The sequence below is a fragment of the Apis cerana genome, linkage group LG11 (assembly GCF_029169275.1).
Source record: "Apis cerana isolate GH-2021 linkage group LG11, AcerK_1.0, whole genome shotgun sequence".
In the NCBI taxonomy this organism is placed as follows: Eukaryota; Metazoa; Arthropoda; class Insecta; order Hymenoptera; family Apidae; genus Apis; species Apis cerana.
The window spans coordinates 1,914,644-1,939,243 of NC_083862.1; the positions used below are offsets into that span (position 1 = coordinate 1,914,644).

The following is a 24,600-nucleotide window of genomic DNA, read 5'->3' on the forward strand; positions in this document are numbered from 1 at the left end:
TAGAAAGAAAGAGAGAGAGAGAGAAGAGAGAGGGAGAGCGATTGAGATCATACACGTACGAAGAGAGAAGGAGAAAGGTGGGCAGAGTTCTCTAGGAGAGATGTTTGTCTTGGAACCGATGTAGGAGAGCGTTGGCTAAGTCCAGGAAACGGTAGTGGACGACAGAGGAGAGCAAACCGGATGTGGTAGGGCGGTGCAAGGGAGTAGTAGGTTGGTGGTAGTCAGCTGCTGTCAGTCCAGTCCATCCGTCTGTCCTCGTGGTCCGCAGTCCGTTACACAGCCAGACACAAACCCCACCGCCTTTCGAGGTCGGAGGTGGATACACGCTTTTCTACTTAGCGAGCGGGCACCCCCAAGGGGGTTGAAGGCCGAGACCCACCCTAATTGCGTCCGAGAGACCGGACAAAGCGCGACTCGTGTATGTGTGCGCGCGAGCGCGACCCTCTACACCACCAGCCCATCTGGAGGAGAGAGAGGAGGCCTTGGTGTGTAAGGAGAGAGCTGGTGTGGAGGTGGTTATGTCCGGAGCCGACCATCCAGTTCCGGTTCCCACCTCTTGTCCGAGGGCGCACTGCCCCCTGGCGGTCGACACGCTGTACTACAAAGTTTGGCGGACTGAATAAACTTGGCGGCCAAACCCCTCCTAGAACTTGGAAAAACCGAAGTGAAAAGCGGCCCAGGAAATAAAAGGGTACCGGAGAGGAGAGCTGTAGTCAGAGCCTTGTATACAGGGTGATTCTTTCGTTGGTGAACGAAAATAAAGACAGACGGTGTCGCCATCTAAATACTGCGAATGATTGTCAATCGACGGTAGAAAGACGGTGGAAAGATTACATTCTGGATGGCTATTGTCTTTTGATAGTGACATTATAGAATTGCTTTGAATATTGGCTATTACTAGACAAGATGTATTTGTATTTGTAATATTGAAAATTTGATATAATACTTATATATATATACTCAAAATTAGTTACTTACGAAAAACGATTTATGGCTGAATATCTATTCGTTCTAATTATAATACATTACAAAATAATAAGTTTATTTTAATTACATAGAGTTTAAATTTTAAATTCACAAGGGATTAGTTTAAATTCAATTTTTCACATGCAAATATGACACCCTGTATATTTTGTAGGTTCTTTTATACCACCATCCTTCGAACATTCTCCTGGCCGGTTGCGGCCATGTTCGTTCGACGCGATGAAACCAGGGCTGAGGTTGTTTGTTCGACGGTCAAAAGTAAAGTAAGTTCTCTTGATACCTCGTATTAACGTTCGATACTTTCCGCCTTTTACAAGAAGCCGTTCGCCGCTTTCTCGACTTTTTAAGAGCCCCTCCCCTTACCACTATTCTATTCGTGAAGTTTTAATGTTATAGGAGAAGAGCGTTTTCAAGCGCCAGCACGCTTCGATAGACTAGAGGCAAACTGGTAAAGTTAAGTATACGGGAGGTGGGGATTATGGATGAAAAATTGCGAGGCGAACCGTTATTACACTACGTAGATAGGAAATATTATGAATAAGTTATAGGTATAAGTATAGATACGAATAATAAGAGACAGCCGTCAATACGCAAACTATGATATTTATGGTGGAATTATTATCGTCATAATGCGAAGTTGTGTCTCTGTTTGTGCTTAGTGGCTGCGAATTTTCATTCGTACACTTTCTTTTCTTATTCTAGTTCGAAAATATTTGCATTTAATCATTTTTTAAATGTCAAAATTTATTGTCCAAATAAAATCTTTATTTAAATTTCTATTTACTATTAACTATGAAATCGTGGTTTGATATTACTTAATTTTCATATCGAGATAAAAAAATGAAACTTGTATATTTAAAGAAAAATCTTACTAGATTTGATGCATATAGAAAAAAAAAACTACACGTAAATTTACGATATGATTTCGCAAACTCGAATGCATCATATAAATACGAATCTATAATCCAGTCGAACATAGACGAGATAAATATACTATCTTCAATTAAATAGCCTTATCACGCACGCGCAAATTTAAAAGTTAAAAAATAACAATTCCGTTCTTACATTAAAATATATCGATAATTCAGAAATATACAACAAACAAAAATATAATCTTAACAAATTCATAAAATATACAAATATAATTTTAAACAGCTCAGAATTATTTCTCGCGTATAAAAACGGATATTTCAAATTTTACGAAAATATTTATCCAGTAAGCCATAGATATATCTAAGAAATTTACTTTCTTCATTTACACACTCGTACAATTTGTCCTCGTAGTTGGAAAGAGTCAATCAAATCGGATATCGTAAAAAGGCAATCGTAAGAAGATTCGCATCGTACCGTGGCGAAAGGCCGGCGTTGAGTGGAGCATCGGCCGTTGGTGCGTTCGTAGCGCCACCTGCAGATAAAAGGAAAATTCGATAGAGGCGGAGTTCGAGGTGCGGCCTCTCTTCGCACGCTCCTCCCATGAGCTTGGAAGCTACCCACGGCACAGTTGAGCGGCGTCTATGGATCTCAGAAGCTTATACGACGACGACTGACCGTGGCGCGCCCTGGTGATGTGTTTTGTAAACGAGAGCCGGCATCTATTCTACTGGCGAAAGCCGTAGGTCGCGGACTTGTCATTCGGTGCCGATTTCTTCTCGATTTCTTTTTTTTATCAAAATCAATGACTGGATGGTGTGTCGATCTTTAATTATTGATTCGTCGTTAAGAATTTTACTAGGAAGTTCTATCATTCTATCTTCGAATGCATTCTCGGTGTATGAGATAACAATTCTCGCAGTTTTAGGCTTCGTGATATTTCAAATCGTTGAAATTGGAAAGTAATTTGGAAAGTAAGAAAATTGATGGCGCTGTTGCCTGAGTAACTGTGAAAATATATATAATACGCGAATTAATTTTGATTCGCTATCAGTTTAAATTTGCGAAATTAAATAAGTATATATATTTATTTGTATACCTAAAGCTACTTTTTCTTTCTAATAAAGTCAATTATTAAAATATTAATAATTCTAACTTTCGATAAAACAATTCGATTCTTACGAATTAAATATTTAAGAAGCAAATTCTAGAAGCAAACAACCGTGTTTCCAGCATATTGTAAATATTTTATAAAAGTCAAAAGTGGTATGTTCACGAGAAATAAAGTGAATGGTGTAAGTACATAATATTTAAATGTAAATTTCTGTTGGTATTTATTTTCTCCATGTTTTATACAAAAACGCCGTTTAATTGACAAAACGATAGTGCGCAAACGACGAAAAAAAAAAAGGAATAACATTGCGCGAAATTAAACGAATTAATACATTTGAAATTACGCATTGTTTCACGTATCGTACCGTGAAATACGAGATTCATACGTACATGCTTTTTTTCCCCGATGTTGTTTACATCAACGTCGTTTTTATGAGAATTTAATTACTCGCCTCGCCAACGAGTAGAACGCAAGCGTTAATATTATACACTCGGTCGTTTATTATTGCGTAAAAGTAGCATTGATTTTCCATTGCTCCGCTACATATAACAGATTCATTTCCGATGTCTTATATTTTCTATCTATAAACAGTTAAGCGAGCCGACCATGATAGATACCTACTATCACCTGCAATTTAATCACGCTAATTAAGGACTTCACCATCTTAGCCTGTTATTAATCTTATCCAGACCCCTCTTGATTCTCGGTGAATTGCGTTCAACGCCACTGAATTACATATGTTACTCAACCATTAGTTGGTTTATGAATTTCTTTTCCTTTTTACTAAAAATATTAAGACTTTTCTTTTTTTTTTTTTTATAAAAAATACATTATCATATAAAAATATATATATAGTTATATTCATGATAAACGGTTTAAAATTATTGATAATAATTTAAATCTGGAAAATTTGAAAAGTATTTTTTCATTCTGCATAAAATTATTATCACTGTTTTTATAAATATACTAATATCATTTTTCTATCTAGACTATCAAATAGAACATAATTCTTGTATATAAAAAAGTATCTTTTATTAAATTTATAAATTGCAAGTTTATTCATTCTTCTCGTTCCATTACCGCGATATTAAATTTTCAAGTCAGGTTAAGTTAGATTCAGTCGAAGACTCCAGCAGCTCTAAAACAGTAAGAAAATTCAATGTAATTCAGTTCACGTTGAAACGAATCGGTATAACACAAAGTGTATCGACATCCGGCCGGAATCGAGATTCAGTGTCTTGGATCGTGAACGATCCATTCGAACCGTAGAAACGTTTTCGGTATGCCGGTTCGGTGGCTCCAATGAAAAATAGGTTACCTTTTAGTAAACCGTTTTAGCAGTACTCTGTACCCGGAGGGAATGAAGATCAATAAAACAGCGAGAGAAAAAGAACGATTTGAGGGTGGCTCCGGCGTTTCAAGGCGACGATGGCAGGGCAGGGGTGGACAAAATAGGGGTGGGTAGGGGGTGGAACGATGCTTCGTTCAATTTAAATGAAACTCGTATTAACGGTGTGAAATCAGCGAATTCAATTAGGCGAGCTTTTATTAATACAACATGATTAATTAAACAATACCGTGGGAGGGGGCGGTAGTGGAAGGAGGTGGAAGGTTCAGGGAGTCGCAAAGGGTTGTCGGGAGAGCGGCAGATGTTCGTGGCGTCAACCAAATTATTAAATGTCGTAAGTTGCTCGCCCCACTTCGAGACAGGAATTGTTGTAAATAAATTCTTCCTCTTCCTTCGACGAACTTATTTGTCGTTTTTACCCATCTTTTTTACTTTTCCGATCTTAGACGTGACAGCTAATCCTCAACTATTAATTTTAATTAAACTTCTCCCTCAAAATATTCCTATATTGATTCGAAAATATTAAAAAAAAATTGCATTTTGCTTTAAAAAATTATTTTTAACACATTTAACATAACGTAGTAATAAATTCTTGCTAATCAAAAAATTCTTTTCTTTTTTTCCCTTCGATTCAACTTCACAAGAATCCAACACGTTAAGTCAACAATTTTTTTTTATTTTTATCATTTCACACACGTTCTAAAATTCTTCCAACGGAACAATTGAAAATTTGAATGCGCTACTCGTTGAAAAAGACATGCACCCCGTTATTCTCGATTATGCGGTTGCTAACACGTTCCACGACCTTGACTTTAACGGGGTCGGATCCGAGCACTTAACCGCTCTCTCATTAACGTGGAAGCAGATGTGAATGCACGGCGCATGCAGCCACGGTAAAATATCGTGTTTTAACTATTACTCAGCCACTCGAAATTTCATATAATGCCTGTCAATCATCTGGAAGGGAGTTATTTGTCTCAGGCAATCGACGCCCCGACGAGACAGCAACCGTGAACGATTATGCACGGATTTTTAAAGGCTAATCGATCATCCATGATCCCTTCGATTTTTCAATATTCAGCACGAAGATCGGTGGTAGGGTTAATTGAAAAGTTTCGAAGCGATGGAGGGATTAATGAAATATTTTGTTGTTAATAACGCTTGGGATAAAATTATTTGAAATTTGAAATTTTCACGAGTTACTTAATCTACAAGAAAAATCTATTGTGAGGAATTTTAATATGAAGTATACAGGGTGGATAGAATAACTTGATCATTTGTAAAAAATGATGATTTTGAGAAATCACTTAAAGGACCTCAGATATTTGGATGGAAAAATTTATAGATATTTATAAAGGAAATTATTTTATTATTTAGGAATGTAAATATCTTGCTACTTTTTGGTAATATTATAAAATTGAATAATATAGAGAGAATATAATTTGTTAATAATTTTTTGCAAATAAATAAAATCATAGTATAAAACGTGTTGTTTTTCCATGAAATTATTTTTGGATTAATTTTTCATTAAAACAATTATTAATATTATATTTAATACCTGATATTTATAAAACAAAATATTAATAATTAGATATTGTGAATTCTCTAATCTTCCCAAAGTTAAAATCTTATAGAATAGCCAATTAAAGTAAATCAATAAAGATTACAATTAATGATGAAATGATTGAGAAAATAATTAACTTATTATTTGAATTATACAAATTATTTTAAGAAAAATTTTGTTGAATCTAGCGTTTTTATCTGCCGCACGTATTTGTTTACAAGGACTGGTGAAAATGTGTTCATAAGTGGAGCGGAATTCCCCTTTGTTCTTGCCGAAAGGAACGAGGACGAAACTTGTTTTCTACCTGAAGAAAAGTGACACTGGAGGAACTTAAGCGAAAAATCATCCCTCGAAAAACGAGCCTATCCAAATTCGACCGCGATATTAAATCTTGGGACGAGATGCCTGAGATTCTATTTCGTGCAATGGATTTAGAGATTAGGCCGAAATAGCGCAGCTGTGTTGACTACAAATTTCCACCTGTAATGTAATCCTCTCTTTTGTTCCTTCTTCGATGTGGTGAGAAATTTTTCAAAATAAAATAAAATATATCATTTTTCTTAACGGGAAAATAAATTTCAATAATAATTCTAGAAAGACAGAGGATATAAAAGTATTTTTTTGTAAAAAAGATAATAGAAATCAAATTTGAAATATATCTCATTAAAGAGTAAGTGAAAAATAAATTCAGTTAAATTTATTAATAATTTCAATAAGTTAAATCAATATGTTACAATTTTTAAATATGTTTTGAAAAATTGAAAATATTTGTTCACACATAAAAAATGATGAAAATTTTTTTTAATTTTTATCCTTTTATCTATCCCTTAGTAGTTGCTTCAAATAACATGAAATACTTTAATATAATTCTAAGTAAAATTTTAATTTTTGTTATATTATTAATGTAAGTTAATATATTCTATATCATACTTTTCATATATTATTTCTTCATTAATCTTTAATTCAGTAATCATAATCAATAATAAAATTCTAAACTCAAAAATTTAAATCAACCAATTAAACAAAAAGATTCATGGATTTAAGAATCATTTTTGATTTTATAACTAATAATAAATGAAAAGATACCTAGATACCAAATATCAAAGTTAGATATCTATATTATGTTATAAGTTGTTATATCATATTTTGTTATATTTTCTTAAAGATTATATTGTATTATATATTATAATAATTATACATTATATTACATAACTATACATACATATATAAGTTAGATTATATTAAGTAAGAAAATCCACAGTGGATTTAAGAATCTTTTTTTATAATTAGATTTTATGCTAATAATAAGTAAAAAAATATCTAAATATTCAAGTATCAACGCAAAAATTACATATTATACTCGTAATTGATTAGTTATTAATTATATTGTGTATATAGGTTAGGTTATATTAGATTAGCTTATGTTACATAATTTTAAATCTACCTACCAAGATATCCAGATATCAAACTTATATCACAACAATTACATAGGCACGATTCAATCTTAAAAAAAAAGTTGATCCATCCGAAAACATTCTATCACAGATCCTCATATACACTTTCTACACTGAAAGTTTAATCAAACGTCGCGTCGCGCACGATACAGATCTTTTTCAACAGCGCACTTTTGAACGACCACCGGCCTTTGACAAGGCTGAAACCACGGGCAAAGTACGGCAACGGCGGAAATATTGCGCGGTTCAAGGGCTAATATCTACTCGCGCCGACGGCCGAACACACTTTTAAGATGGCAATAAACGCAACATGCGCGTATAACCACGGCATTTCTTCTTCGTCTCCTGTGTTTCCACGGCTCCGCCTCGTGTATCCTCTCTCTCGCTCCTTCTTCTTTGGCCGGCGAAAGTTAGGCGAATGAAAAAAGTTGGCGCCCTCAAGGGAGCCTCGGCCGAGTAGTTAGCGGACTTCGGAATAATCTTCATTGAAAAAGTTTGTCTAAACCTTAGAACGGTTCTCGGGGTTGTGTGCTCGGCCGGATATGAAGGGGCGACCGAGGGGATCTTTCCGGTGGTGCGCGACAACCCAACTTCCGCGATACCTCGGCCGCGAAATAGATTTGGGTAGGGAAAAAAATGCGTCGAGGATAATTTTGCCGATATAAATATTGAAAAAAAATTTCGAATGCGTGTTTAATAAAGCGTGTCTAACTTTGGATTTTTCGTTTTGTAATTGTTAAGATATTTTTAAAAAAGTTAGTATAGTTACAATAATTAATTTATTTATAATTATTTACGTGAAATTAATTGATTTACTAGATTTACTAAATTTTTTGAAATCGATTAATTGTTTCGAATAATTCAAAAATTCAATGTATCAATCTTTACACCTTTCTATATCTTCCACGTGTGTTCAAGGTATAGATATTAATCTCGTTAAATACCAACCTAACCTGCCTTCCATCCAATAAGAGAAGTCAATGCCGGAAGCGGCATTTTCAAATCGTCAAATGTCAACTCTTCCTCAATTACGGCCAATTATCGATCTCATGTCAATCCAAGACGCATTACTGCAGCGCGTGCGCGTGTACGGCATTCGTGATCGACGAGATCTCGATCTCGTCCAGAGTGTGTATGTATGCGTGTGTGTGTATCTCGCTGCGTTCGAGCGCCATGTTAGAAAGCAACTAAAAGGAAGCTTCCGGTTCTTGCGATTTATGGTTCGTTAAGTAACTAGAATCGAAACTAAACTCCCTTTTCTCTCTTTGCACTGTTTGGAATTATCGAGATTAAATCTAGATAAAATTTTTAATTTGAAATTGAAATAAGAAATATATAATTATTTTATAATTTATATATTATATATTATTTATAGTCAGATTTTCTACAATATAAAAAATAGTTTTCTGTTACAAAAAAATGTCTAAATTCAAAGTTTAATTTATTAGAACGAGTAAACTAATTCATTCGTATAAATAACACATAATTTCATTACAACTCTTATAGTTGTATCTAATCTCAAATAATTCATTTTTAATCTTTAACTTATTAATTCAAATAAGAAAGAATTATTTCTAAATAATTCTTTATCTATGTTTCGCAAATATAGTTATATTACTCGTAAAATAAAAATGGCAAAATAATTTGAAATAATTTTCATTATTCCAAATTGTTATTTTATTCTAACTCTTGGAGCAAAGCATAATGACCATAAGGAGGAATGCGTTTATTCAATCGTCAACTCAGGCGCCTCGTAATTGGTCCGTCATTCTTCGACCGCGTCAAAATACTCTTGGATCGAAGGTTGGTACAAAAGGCCGAGGGGAGAACGCTTCTGAAAGATCTGATTAGCGACGCGTGGATCGTCTCTCGAATCGTCTCTCGATCGTTTCGAAGCTCCTGAAAGGTGGAAAGGGGAGGGGAGAGCATGGACGGGTATAGGAGGCTCTCTTCTCTTCTCTTCTCTTCGTGGAGACGTTTGACGTTCATTCAGCTTAACCTTTCGAGGCAGCCTCTTTTCAACGGGAGAATAAGCCGGCCAATGGGCCGTGACGCGGCCAGCGTAGATAATTGAACGTTTCAGTGGCTGGCTGCCACGAGTAATAACGGTATACGTACACGTATACACCTGATCAGTCGGAATAGAGGGCGGTGGTGGCACGAGGGTTACAGGGACTGACATTTTCGACGAGACGAAACGTCTTCATTATATGCTGACAGTTCAGTCTGGAAAGCTTGAATCAGAGATGGATTTTGTGGAAGGTGGATGATGTAGATTAGTGTTTTCAAACATTTTTTGAACCGTGATTTCTTTTTGGAATATTTAGATACAGGCTATCTTCATACGAGATAAAAGAGATTTTTAAAATTTGTATTAATTTGCTTTTATGAGTGCTTTCCATAATTTCTAAGTTATAACGTTATCTCTTTAACGTTTAAACAACTTATGATATATTTTTTCTTTGTATAAATTATTAAATTAGTACTTTTTATATCAACTTTTCAATTTTCTTTGAATTGCAACTTTTTTCTGTTTAATAATAATTTAGCAGCTTTGACTTTTTTATATAAAGTAAGGAAAATTGAAAAAATTACATTTGAATAGTGAGAAGATTATTTTAATGCTCTTATAAAATATGGCAGCAGTGTTTCCCTTATGAATTATGATCCAGAGATTAAAAACTATTTTCATTAATATTTATTTGCTAATGTTATGCTATAATTTTTTCTTTATTTCTTTTTTATTTCCACATTTTCTATAACACACACATCTTCTCATATAAATAATAACTGATTATTTATGTAGTAGAATAACAATATAATTAGATTGACATTTGAAAGATTCATTTAGTTTTTCTTATTAATATCGAATTATATTTTCATTTAGTTTAGATTTGAGTTAAATTTATGATTGAGAATCACTGATATAGAGTTGAAGCGAAAGATCGATTGATTTGAATGTTGTCACGATGAACGTGACTGGTTAAAGGAACGATGACTTGTTAATTTCGATGGAAAATATTTTGTCGAGTTGATTTGGGGGATCCACCTTTCGATGCTTATTAGAAGCTTCATTCTACTGTAGAAGAAGGAACCTCGTTAAGGATGACGATGCGAGTTTATATAATTTGCTAAATTACATGGGTCATCGATGGAGAAAGAGAATAATGTTACAGAAAATGTTTTCTTCCACGCTTATTTATAATTTTAGAATCTCACAAAAAAAATAATAAACAATTATCTTTCCAGTATAACTTTATCCTTTTTTTAAAAATTTTTAAAAACTTCCACTTAAAGCATAAATTATTTATAATAAAAGTATTATTCTTTTGTAAATCGTTCAAAATATGAATAATATATATAAAATCACTTTTTTTTATAAAAGATATTCTATTTTTCTAAAAAGATATTATTATTATATAAAGATATTTCAAAAAGGTATAACTTTAACGCGTCACGCAATTAAATCACATGTATTACGATAAAATAAAATTCAAAATCCTAATCTAAAAATTTCAAGTAAAAAAAAAAAAAAGAATCTCGCTCTATCTTCATTTAACACAAATTTCAATCACTCATAACCTAAAAAATATTTCTCAACTGATATTTCCGCGCATACTAACTTTCGTATTTATTTCGACCTGTAGAATCCCACGACTGTATTAACTCTGCACATCCCAAACTCGAATAGCTCACAAAATTTGCCGTCACGTTTCATCCACAATTATACACGTCGCATTTATATCCACCGTCACATCCACTCCTCTCCTCTTTGTCCTCTCCGTTGCGAATAACGGTCGGCCGAGTTGCATACACATTCCGAATATTGGCAATCGGGTTGGGTAAGGGCATTGCATTTAATTTGGCCCTGGCGGCGTCCACAGGAAACGACAAACATTTTGTTCAAACATTTGACAAACACTCGTTGTTCGGTCTCGTTCCGCCGTCTGCCCGAAACACAACTCTGTCGTGCTTCGGCAAACAACACATAGCCGAGAAACGTCGAGACGCGCGCGCGAGAAAGAGACGGGAGGATGCGAGGCGCGGGGAAAGAGAAAGAGACGCGTTTGCCACTGTTCGAAGTTCGGGTTGCATACCTTGGGGCGTTCGTTCGCCTCGTCGACCTCTTTACTCGCTTACTCTTTTTTCCAATCCCCCTTTTTCCACGGGTTTGGTATATACTACCGTCTCCCTTTTGCAAGGTTTGTGTCATCCATTCTTTTTCTCAGCTAACTCACCGCGCCTCTGATCTATGTAGTTATTGCCCGGTACGGGGCATCGTTTCACCACTGTTTATCGTTCACCTGTGCGTTATATTTCCCCCTTGGTTGGGCTCAGTTGGATTTTATTTATTCGCTACCCGGCCACGCTTCCTGATGTTTGCTGGATCGAAAGGGATATGTGTCTTGCGATAGGGTTACACCCGTGTTTGTGAATTCGAATCGTGATGTATTTCGATGAGTTTTTGGGTTTATTGATTTTATTGATTGATTGATTAATGCTAAAATAATGGAAATATTAATAATTAGGATTTTAAGTAATAGAATTATTATAAAGATGGATATGTTTTAAAAAGAAAAAGAAATTTATTTATTTTTTATTATTATTGAAAAGATTATTTTGATTTGATTCAATTATTTTATACAATTGTTATAAGTAAAAAAGTGGTTAGTGGTCTTTTATGAACTATATATTTATTTAAATAAAGATTATTCAAATTATTGTTATGTTTTTTATAATAATAGACATAGTCAGATAGATTATAAAAGCATAAAATAACACATATATGAGATAGGAAATAATAATACTCTTTCGAAATAAGAAATATTCACTGGAAAATATTTTCCGTCCCTGTCAGAAAAAATTAACGACGATTCAATAATTTAATGATTATTTTACATTTCTATGTTTGCATTACATTGATATTTAACATTTTTTGATAAATCAATATTGAATTTGAAATCCTTCGATACATAAGAATATAACATGTTTAATCTCATAACAATATTTTGAGAATATTATATGATAGAAAATTCATAGATGATAGAACATACCTTCATTATTTTTAGCTTTTCAAAATATTTCTCGTTACAGAAGATCTTGTATAAATAAAACATCGAAACAAGGATTCTATCGTCGATAATAGGTTGTAATTTCTCCATAAAATAAACATACATATATATAGCATGTTAACAAAACGTGACTGGACAGAGAACACGCATCAGAGACTATCCAAGGTTTCACGATTAAATTTACATGACGCTCAACGGGACGCAGCCTGCGGGCACGAAAATTAAAATTTAAGAAGCAGTCAGATACACACAGCTGTAGATCAATTATGCTTGATACGATATCCAGAGTCGAGCACGGGTTCACGTTAAAAATAAAAGGGTTGAACGTTCCTTGCCTGTGTACAAGTTTATACACTAGCGGTCAAAAATTTGATATCGCTTTTCGTATCGATTCCAGTTGAATCGAATTTTCTTGCTAATTTTACTATTGGTTAAATATATATGTCATATATATTGATAGATTTTTTATAAAAGAATATTTTTAAAGTTACAAAATTTTAAATTAATTTTTAGATTAAACGTAAATTAAATTTACAATTTACGAAACAGTTAGTGATTATTATTAATGAAAAATCAATGTTATAGATATTAATAGTAATTTTACTTCAACAGATTTCTCATAAAAGAATCTTTCGAAATTTTTTTGATTTTCAACTAAACGAGGTTAAAAATTGTAAATATTATATTATAGTAAATATTAATAATAATTTCATTTATACTGACTATAAAAACTATTCGCATATATCTTTATTTTTCGTTGAAAAATAACTATCAAATTCTATATTTGATTTTTATCGTATTAAAGTTTAGATATATGAAAATACTATAAAATTTATTAAACTTGGATTCAATCAATTAATTAAGTAAATAATAAGTAAATACACTTGTAAATCAAAAGTATATTTTGAAAAAAGAAAATTCTAACCTAAATTTTACATAAATTTTTCTCAATTTTGTCTCGATAAATCTATTACATATTGAGTACATTCTAAAAAAAAGAAGATTTAAAAATTACCTTAAAATTTCTGATCCCAGTACTCTCCAAAATGAATTTAATTTTTTAAATTTATCATACAATACTTGTTATTAATTCCACATACATATGTATATATACGTTGCTTTTGATCAGTACTGTATACACCACGCTTCAAAATAAAGATGGAGAAGATCGCACGCCGGCTATTGTAATAACTATTAATTAACAGGCGTTCGTGACGTTATCTTTCCGTCACTCACAGAATTCCGTATGCACGTAACCTGGCGTATCCCTTAGGCTAAATGGGAACGTCACGGTGTCCGTGTAAGTGGCTTGTCTAACATTTTGATTAACACGTCCCCGTGAGAAAGGCGAGGAGGCCGTGCCTGGATCGCGAAACGTAAAAGGCAGTTCCCCACTCCGGCCCCCTCTTTCTCTTTTACCGTGCGTACGGACGTGTAGGTTGGTATTAGCTTGTCAAGAAGAGGGCAGGACTGTCACTCAGAAACTTGAAAGACTGTCTGGCCTGTCAGATGTACTCGTATATACCAGCTAGGTTAGGCTGGGATCGATCTGTTAAAAACATGTTTACACGCTACCACCAAAAGCTTTTCACCTCGTCTCTACCTTTCGTCTCGGATCACTTCACGCCCCTCAGGTACTTTGATACATTTTTTTTCTTTCCTTTTTTTTTTTCTAGTTCTACTCGACACCCGTGTTTCACGATTCACACTCATTCCTTTTAGGAGGTTAGGATAACGTGACGAACAAAATTGGACGGACAGCTCGCCGACTATTTGCTTTTTGAAAACGAGAAAAGGAATTAAAGTTCTCCTATACCTGGGACAAGATGTTCGCCTTTTATCGGTAGGTGCGAATGTAATAGCCGATCCTAAAATAAAGCTAACGCGATGTGGAAATACGGCTTCTACTTCTGTAATCGAGACTGGTCACGAAGGTATGTTGATTCTATCCTTTAAATTGAATCGTTTTGAAAATCCTTTGCATTTTGATATCTATTAAGATTATATTATATTTTAATAAGAAACATTTTTAATATTTCGTTTATTACATATTTAGTATTACGTATTTTTTAAAGATTTGACTTCAACTTGAAGTTGAATGCAAGAGCATTTCTAATATTCATTTTTTAAACTATTGAGATTGGTTCAGATTTAAGTTTTAATATTTTCATATACTGCAATTACATATTTTTTAAGAATTAATTATATTAATTAAAATTTATTGCCTAAAAGATGTGAATCTTAAAATTTTTTTTCTTTATATAAATTTTCAAAGAATTTAAATATAAATCTAAATTTAATTTTTACGCTACTTTGAGAGAGAGAATAATAAGTAAGAATAAAATTGGCTAATTTGACTAATTTTAGTGTATATATTAAAAAATTATTAGTATGAGATACAAAATTAAAATAATCTTATTATTTATAAAATAATTAATACGATTATCGAAACAAGAAATTTTCTTAATATTGGTTCTTATTTATAAAAAATCGTATTTGCATGCTATCTTTTTTCTCGAATTTACACGTTCTCACGAATGCCTCTAGATTGAAAATTTCCAACGCGATAGATCGTTTATTCACTGCCGTCAAAAATAAAACATCATCGAGGTTAGTTCTCACGATGATCGAACTAGATGATGCTGATCAACGGTACATCCTACCGTTTCTCATTAGTCGTTCTAAAAACGTCAAATTATTAACGATCGATTATCAGATTCCAATTAACTGGAAAGACGATATTTTCTCGGTTTCACGAACCAGTTTCGAATTCGTATTTTCCTCTTTCTGTCCGCACGTCAATCCTTGTTGCTACTTTGGCGCGGAATTTAAAATGGTCATCGCTTCGAATGGCCATAACAGGTGTATGACTAATTAACAACATTCTATTCTTTTTAAGGAAGAGCAGATCTGTTTACCGATATCCGGTTTCATTGCAATTAAAATTCCCGTACAACTTACTCGGAATTTATAACTTCCCTTTTTCAAAACTTGTCAGTCACTTAGAGCGACGGCAAAAATAAATTTAAATAATAAATTTATAAAATTTATATTATAATAAATCTGCAATTTATATGCGTAATCGTAGTAATATAAATGACTCTGTAGATTATAATCAAATTTAGTAATGTAATATCCTGTTTTAATTATTTTCTGTTTGTTTTAATGGTACATAACTAAAATAATGTAGACAACTTTTTTAATAACATGCTTTATTAATATTTAATGTATAGCGTTAGTGTCTAATAGTTAGTCCTTTAGTTATGCCCTATTAATGATATTTATTGGTACAATAATTGTTTCTTTTCTTATTCTTGTGCCATATCATTAAAACATAACTGACTCTACTAAAAATCAATTAGAAAATCATATATACTAGTACATAAATATGTATAATGTTGTATCCTGTTAGTACTAATTTGTTCAACACCTATAACGTTTAATATGATTAAAACAACTGGTACATAGATGATTTTATTAGCTAACCAGAAAATCATATTCTACTAATGATAACCAACCAACATACCGTTCTGTCTTCTCTTTTCTGTGCCATATGCCTGGAATATAAGTAACGTAACTGACACTTTTAACCAATTAGAAAACCGTATGTGCTCTACTAGTTTTACTTCCCTTCTCTATTCCAACTATAACCTGAATAATCCCCTTAACCAATTAGCCCATCGCACACGATGATATCCAGTAATCCAGCAATGCTTTGCGTTATCTTTTCGACGCGTTGAGGATATTTCTTCACCGCGAGCAAAAGATCGCCTATTTTCAGGCCGATCTTCTCCGTCGGGGCAAATAAGAGTCTACAACGAAGGGTCGAGGGTTTCCACGACGTTACTTATGCAACGCGAAACGGCCCAGTGGAGGAAGAGGGTGAGGCTCGGCCGAATTCATGCGCTCTTAGAATACAACCCTTGTGCGGAAGGGTCGCGCGGGCCACCCCTATATTACTTACGCTCCCCTCCCCTTTTATGTGTACGCGCGCAGCAGCCCCGGCGTTATAATACTCCTTTCTTCTATAAGGCAAACCGGGGGTGGCGTTCTGGATCGGCCTCTTCTCAAATTACCCATCGTTTAGAACTCGTTTTCACCCGCGTGAGCGCAAGTGCATACAAATATCATTGGGATGATCGGCTAGAAAAGACGTGCGATAGGGGGATGAATTGGCGTCGATTTTCTAAGGGACCCATCAGGTTTGCGGATCGATACAGTGGATGGAATTTCTTTCTTCGTTCGTGAATAAGTAATATATACTTTTTTATGCAATATGTATAATTATTCTTCACGTTAAATATCGCAATGAATATTTTAGATATTCATATCTAAAATAGATTTCGTAGATTTTTATACATATTTATATTTTTCGTATATAGATGAGAAAGAAACTAGTTTTTTTTTTTTTTGCGGAATTCAGTATTAGATTGAACATTCATCTCAAGAAAACTGAAAATAACTGGATCTTAAATTTGACTTTTAGCTTAAACTTTAATCCCCTTTAAACTTTTTATAAAATTCCTTTTATACAAAAAAATAAATAAATAGATAAAAAATAAAAATTTACATACGAAACTATCTTTTGATAAAATCAAACAAGCATTAAGATAATTCATCTTTCATGTATCGCGTACACGATCAAACGAAATCTACAAAAATTGAAATTTTATTTGAATAATTATTTCTCAATCCTGTTCGACACTATGTACCTATAAAGTGATGCAAATATGACAAGGATCAGTGTCACGCCTCTTCCACTCTTTGAAAGAAAAGGAAAAATAAAAAAGAAAAGAAAAAGGCAATAAATTATACGTCGATCAAGGTTGTTTTTAATTCGTCGCTAATACCGGCACGATCACTTGTCACCGGTCTCGTGATCCGATTATATCGTGCGTTGATCGAGAAATCCCTCCGTTGTTAATCTCGTCGTGGACAGGCTGTAACCGAGGAAAGCCGATCGTCGAACAGATTCGACGTAGACAAAATCCAAGACCGAACGTATATTTCGAGTCGAGATCGCGATTAAAGGTATTTAACCGCGTCGAACAGGATCCATTCTCCCCTCCTCCTCCTCCTCCTTCTCTCTCCCCACTCCTCTTCCCGATTTCTCGAGGCCAATTCCTCCTGCGCCTACTAACGCCACGCTTGTTTAACCTCGAGAAATATGGCTCGGCCGGTATCCACGATTTTACGCCTATCAGGGATTACACTCATCCAATTATTCCAGTTAGGGATCGTGAGTGGGCAACGATTTTTGGGGAACGATTTTGTTTGTGGAATATGTACGTGCACACTGTAAAAGAGGATTTTTTTTTAATCGATAAATCGTTTGTTAACCGTGTGATGCATAGAAAGGAGTATTTTCATATTTTTCGTATCTTTTGGTATCTTTGAATGTTTCTCTTTGCGCGAAAATATTAAAAAGATCAATTAACTCGATAACAAACGTAACTCCTCACCGAATGCAAATATCATTTTGTTATTTTTCTCGATCGTAGCGCGTAGGAAGGAAGGAAGGAAGGAAGGAAGGAGCAAACACACAAATTCGATCGTTTCTAATTCGAGAACCACTCGTCTCCTTCGTATCCCTTTTATGATTTAAACGGTTCGTAGACGGTTATAGACGGGGACGATATTATTTTCCCGGATACCGTATCGCAAATTTATGTGCACCTGTTCTATTTCGATGTTACAATAACACGGGATAAATATAGAGTCGGTGTCGCTTTTACCGGATTCTTTTATCGGATATCCGTTTATTCGGAGACCGATAAACTGTCATCCCTTCGTTCCAATCGCAGGATATAATATTGTCAATTAAGAGAAACTTCGCGATGGTCTCTGTTCCTTTTCGAAATAACGATCTTTTTTTTATTTAACGATTCGTATAATTAACGAGACGAATCCAATCGCCTACTTGTTTTCGTTCGTTTATTATTTTTAATTGAAAATCCTTTACTGATAATCAAAATTAGACGGTTATTTAAATACACAAATAATTTTTTACTTACTTATTATTAATATAACTTGCAATTTCGTCTTAATCATACACGATCCACGGATTTAAATTTTTTACAAGTCTAAGAAAACATAACAGAGAAACTTGGATAGGGAGATTCGTTTCGTGCGCAAAAAATAAAACTTCTTCAAACACGCTCATCCTTAAATCCTCAAATAACACCATCCCGAGGAACACGATAAGGAATAACGTAGACGAAAGGAATCCCCCCTCTTCCTCCCCCTCCAACATCCGCAGACGCGATTTCTCTCGTCCGATGGAGCTGATGAGACGGCTTCCCTTCCCACTCGAAAGACGTCGAAACCTAGAATTTCCTCCTCTCTTTATCTCGTCTTTGTCGTCGCGAGCCATCAAATATTCAAAGATTTCGCCGATCCCGTCAGCCACGCCTGTCACACCTCGCGTTACACGGATTCCCAACCACCCCTCCTCCTCTCCTCCCCCTGGCTGCCACCCATTTAGCTGATTTAGCGGCTCCTCCTCCACTTTTCCGCCTCTCGCGCCTTGTTCCGCGCCCTTGCGACACGCGAATCGAATTTGTCAAAGAGATGCCGTCTGTCTGTCTGTCTGTCTGTCTACCTGCTCGCCGTCTTCATTCTCTTCCTCCTCCTCCTCTTCCTTCTCCTTCTCTTCTCTCTTCGCACGTTTCGTTTCGTGGTCTTCTCTATCCATGGGGGAGGGGGTTGCATCCTTCTGGAAGAGGAAGAGGAGGAGGAGGACGGTTGCGGACGGACCCTTTGGACGGATGGCGAACCGAGAGGGTTTTCGAGGAATTTCTGCGGCCGGGGGGGGAGGGGGGAGGCGAGGGAGGGGAGGTTCATTAGCATGGGACACGTAAAGACTCTTCCGAGAAAGGAGGCACGCGTGTCTCGGCTACCGGAGCGGGTTGATAACCGTGGTTCGAGCCGGCGACGTTTAACCTTAACGCCGTTCCTCGACCACCGGTGTTCCGCTTTGGGGCAACGTGTGTGTACCGGGTGTGTGAAAAGTTTCCAGTTGCGCCGAGTTTATGGAACTTTCGGCAAAATCGGTGGAGCCAGTGAAAACACGAAATGTGTCCCTCGACTTAACCTAAACGAGGCTAATATGATTTATTATGAAATTTTTTTGAAATTGTATATATCTATTTATATACAAGGTGTCGTTATTTGGATGTTGCATAAAGAATATTGAGAGTTGTACGCTTATGGGGTGTATATTCTGTTTAAAATTATATATAGGGTGACAGGCAAGGTGTATTTTTCTCTGATGTTCTTCAAAATCGATAGTCGCTCTTAACCTAACCTAACTTAACCTAATCCAACCTATATGACAATGTGACACTTGAATATGTTTTGCTTGAGTTGTATATTACTTGGATATTGCATAAAGAATATTAAAGTTATACAAGTATACATAATATATATATAACCTAACCTAACCTAATATGACACTTGAATATGTTTTGCTTGAAGTTGTATATTATTTGAATATTGCATAAAGAATATTAAAGTTATATAACTATACATAATATACATATAACTTAACCTGACTTAATCTAACCTAATATGTTTTGTTTGAAGTTGTATATTATTTAGATATTGCATAAAGAATATTAAAGTTACATAAGTATACATATAACCTAACCTAACCTAATCTAACTTAATATGACACTTATGTTTTGCTTGAAGTTGTATATTATTTGAATATTGCATAAAAGATATTAAAGTTACATAAGTATACATAATATAACCTAACCTAATCTAACTTAATATGACACTTATATGTTTTGCTTGAAGTAATATATTATTTGGATATTGCATAAAGAATATTAAAGTTAATGATAAAATGTAGATTTTCTCTGATGTTTTTCAAAATCAAAAATGCTAACCCAAATGAATCCCAATTTAATTTAATGTGACGTTGTTTCTCTTAAAATTACATATACAAAGTCATTACTTGATAGAATATTAAGAGTTGTATATTTAACGATGTATATTCTGTTTAAAATTGTAACCTAACCTAATCTAATCTAATCTAACATGACACTTGAATATTACTTGAATATTACACACAATATTAAAGTATAAGTATAAATATTAAAGTTAAATTATACGCTTAATCATGAAATGTAAATTCTTTTTAAAATTGTAGTTCATCATGGTAAAATATCCATAATATCTGTATTATTAAAAATTACAAAAAAATTCTATACATTCGCTGCTTTCACAAATTCTAACCGATTTCTTAATTAAATTCTAATCTCTCCATTTAAAAATAGTTTCTTCGCATAAATTACTGGATGACTGAGTTGATTAACAGGTGGCTCATTAAACGCAACTTCCCAAACGTGCTTTAAGAAACAATATCTCCGAAAATTACTTAAAACTATCCAACTCCAATTGTAAAATACGAATCATCGGCAAAGATCAGATACCCCTAAAAGAAGAAAGAAAATAAAACGACCCAATTAAATATTCCTTATCCACGATGGATGAAATATCATCCGTCCAAGTTATACATGAGTCATATATATATATATATTTATACGATATACATTGCCGATTATTGCCGATTTTTACGACATGTGTGCCCAAGGAATCCGTCCAATCGGCCCGAATTAAACGTCTCGAAAGCAGAAACGTCGAGCCAACAACGCTCGCTCATCGAAATGGGCGCAAACAGACTTTTACTACCCTCGGGCAAACAGTGCCCCGCGGAAAAGCTCGTCCAATTAATCATTTTACGATCCCATCCGATCATCGGGCTTTTCCTCGGCCCAGCCACGCCCACCGCGCTAGCGCTCATCCTCCACGCTCGTCTTTTCCGCGGACCCAAGTGTATGAAAACAAGCCTTGCCCCATTCTGCCCTCGCCGCCTATTGATTTATATTCGCGCCGCGTTGTCCGACCACTTACTCGACACACGCACACAGCTAGGGCTAGGGGGTGAAGAAGGAAGGGGGGAGGAGGAGCAGGAAGGATTCGTAGGAAGGTGGTAGGTTGTCCAAGACCAGTCTTCGAATATCTAGTGGACAGAGATGACAGAGAGTGGATACAAGAAGATTATATTGACGTTCCACGGCGACAGATCGACCGTGAAAACGCGTTCGTGACTCGAGACGATACGTGGTCTCCCCGATATGTCAATAAGCACGTTATTCATTCCTTGGTGGAGAGGAATGAATATCGGGGCCGTTATCTTAGAAACGTAAATTCGATAGAGAAATAATAAAACGATGCTCGTTCGAAAGTGAGGAGAGGAAAAAAAGGAAGAAGGAAAAACGGTTGATACGAAAAAGTTATATTTATTGTATTTAAATTAGGATTGAATTTTTCTTTAACGATACATGTTATTTTGACCGTTTTAGAAGAAGATAAACAATATCTGAAACTCGCCATCATCGATTTGACGACCTAACCCAAACTAGTTAAAATAAAAAAAAAATAAAAATACAATTCACGTATCCTTTATTTCCCAATTATTCCCCTTCCAATTTTCGCCAATTCTTGACCAATTTTCGGAACAAGGCGTGCGCAACATTAGCCGAAACGCGAAAACGCGCGATCGTTCGCGCGAGTTTATCCGCGCCGGCCGTCGCCAACGCGACGTAACATCCGTTGCCAAATGGGAGAGGAGGGGGGGTTAACGAAGGACCTGGATGGAAGCGACGTAGCGAGCACGACGATCCTCCGAGATCAATGGAAACAACCGTGCACAGAGACGGATGGAACGGGATTGGAACGGGTGGAAAAAAGATAGCGCGCCCGCGTGAAAAGTACGAAATCGTCGCTCGATAATGGGTGGCAGTTTATCAACCTTCCCCCTCTCCCTTATCCACCGATCCATCTACCACCACCACCACCGAGATCCGCACCCACCGCGAGTTGGTTTCGTTTTTCGTTTTTCAACGAGGAGAACACCGTTGCCATCCCATCGTGGAATGGGTCATCGTGGACCGCCTCGCTTCCATTGTACACTGCGAACAATAATCATGACACGGTGGACTGGCCGATTGCAATGACAATGGAAATCGATGATATATAGATTTGCGTGGCCCGACGACACCGTATAATTGTTTTACAACGGCGTCGTTGCACAACGGATAGGTTAGGTCGAAACCGCCGGCCACCAAAATAAACGCGTGTGCGCCGGGTGTACACCGAACGAGTGAAGAGAGAGAGAAAGGGAGAGGCGGATCATTCGCGAATAATTATTATTGTCGAATGCATTGAACCGGTTGTTTACGAGATACGCAGCGGGCGAAGCGAGTCGCAGCGACGCGGAACGATTGCGTGAGAATCGAAAGGTCGAGGCTCGCTCGTCTCCCCCCACTACTCTGCCGGTAACGAACAACAGATGCTCCCTACTCGCCGTGTTTACTGCGTGGTATATCCCGATCTTCGAGTGGTCAATTTTTTTTGGAGGATAATTTTACGAGGTGTAATTCGTATCCGTTGTATTCTATTCGTATATATTATGTCGTCTCGATGTTTGAATTTTTGGAAGAATTTTTCAATTTTTATTTTTTTACGAACAACGCGTATCGATTACGAGACGATAATGCTTCCGTGTACGTTTCGAATTTACTCAAGACAACTTTACCTTGAAACGCATGTGTATGATTTTAATATAGGAAAAAAAAGAGAATATTGCTTCATAAAAACATTCCTAATAATGTACAAAAATTCACATTTTCATAAATCTACAAGATCCTATCAAATTTAAAATTGGCCCAAAATATCAAAATTCAAACGGTAATTCAATTTCCAGTGATAAGATATTGGCCGAGGTAAGAAAGCCGTTCTCGAAGATCGTGTCACCGCGCGAAATAATCCCCTAGGCTCTCATAAGCGGCGTGTCGCATGCAAGCGCGTTGTTGCGGCGGCGGATGTGTTAGCTAAGAACAGGTGGTGCCTAAAGGGCGGCAGAGATTTGTAGTTTCATTAGGCGGCGGCTGCTGCTTATGACACCGGGGTCCCGGGTTGTCTACAACCACTTACATCGCTACTTACCTGCGTCGTAAGTAACCTCTCTCCTCGATTTAACGGCCAGCAAAAAGCGCCCTCGCGCGAGCTCTCCTCGAACCAATTTAGCTCTAGTATCTACGTAAAACAAAACGAATCGTGTTATCGCCTTTTATTTCGCTTGAAAAGGCGTTTAACTCAAAAATTATCGTTCGCTTCGTGAAAAGGTTATCTGTTTCGTGCATCCCACGATGGACGGGTAATCGAGCAAAAGAGAAACGCGGCACAACGGACGGCCGTGTATTTATTCAGGCCGTATTCGGGAAAATCGTGCAGCTGGCCGCTTATTATATGCGAGCGCCATCTGCATCGCTTTCGCGCGCATGAATGCGGAATCGATGGGAGGCGACGCGGCAACGGTATGAAAAAGTTTTTCACGATTGTGGAAATTTCAAGGTGGTGGAGGGACACGCGAGGAGGAGGAGTAGTGTAGTGTAGTTTTCCTGTAGGAGGAGAGATCGTCGCGCAATTTGGGCAACTTCTTCGAAATCTCTTCTCGTGGCCTGGCCGCCGCCACGAGAGGCAATCGAGCCAACTTTCAAGCCTGGATCCATTGAAAAGCCAATTTTGCGGTGCCGCCAACCTCGCAAACTTTCCGATCTCCCCATTTTTTCGGGATATTCCCGGATCTTGGAAATTTGATCTTTGGAGATTTCTCGAAAGGGGTAACGAAGGGAAGGGGGTTTTGCAAACTTTCCAAAATACGTTTGTTTCTTTATAACAGCGACAAAGTGAGTTTGAAACGATTTGGATCGAGACTAATCTCATTAACGACATAAACATTGTCTTCGACTATTTAGAGATTTCCATTGTTAACTTTTTCAAATTTTGTTTTTATTTTGGAAGCATTTTTTCAGATTATGCTCTAGATTTAATTTGAAAATTGGACGAAATTTTTCAATAATCCATTATTTTTCCTGCAATCGCAAATTGGAATCGTATTATCGTTCGATGGGGCGAGTTATGGCGAGATGAAGAACAAAGGGAATCGTTCAAACGGATTCACAAATCTTACACCCGTGCACAGAGAACAGCGCCGCTTCCGGCCGCAACAATTTATGGCGAAATCAATATTTATGGAGCCAAGCGGTTTCAGTTAAGCGACTCACCCTCGTACCTCGTCGATAATGCCAGGTCATTTGCCAGAAATGGTCGCCATAAATACG

The 24,600-nt window shown here is 35.9% G+C and overlaps 1 protein-coding gene across 4 annotated transcripts in view; it reads left to right on the plus strand.

The window, feature by feature from the left end:
* The first annotated feature begins 13,851 nt into the window (after positions 1-13,851).
* The window catches only part of LOC107997157 (uncharacterized), a 91,301-nt gene continuing 80,552 nt past the window's right edge, over positions 13,852-24,600 (plus strand). For all 4 annotated transcript variants that reach the window (XR_009831769.1, XR_003697545.2, XR_009831771.1 and 1 more), the window contains exons 1-2: positions 13,852-14,040; positions 14,129-14,340. The gene's annotated coding sequence lies outside the window, so the exon portion shown is untranslated. The remainder of the gene's footprint in view (positions 14,041-14,128; positions 14,341-24,600) is intronic.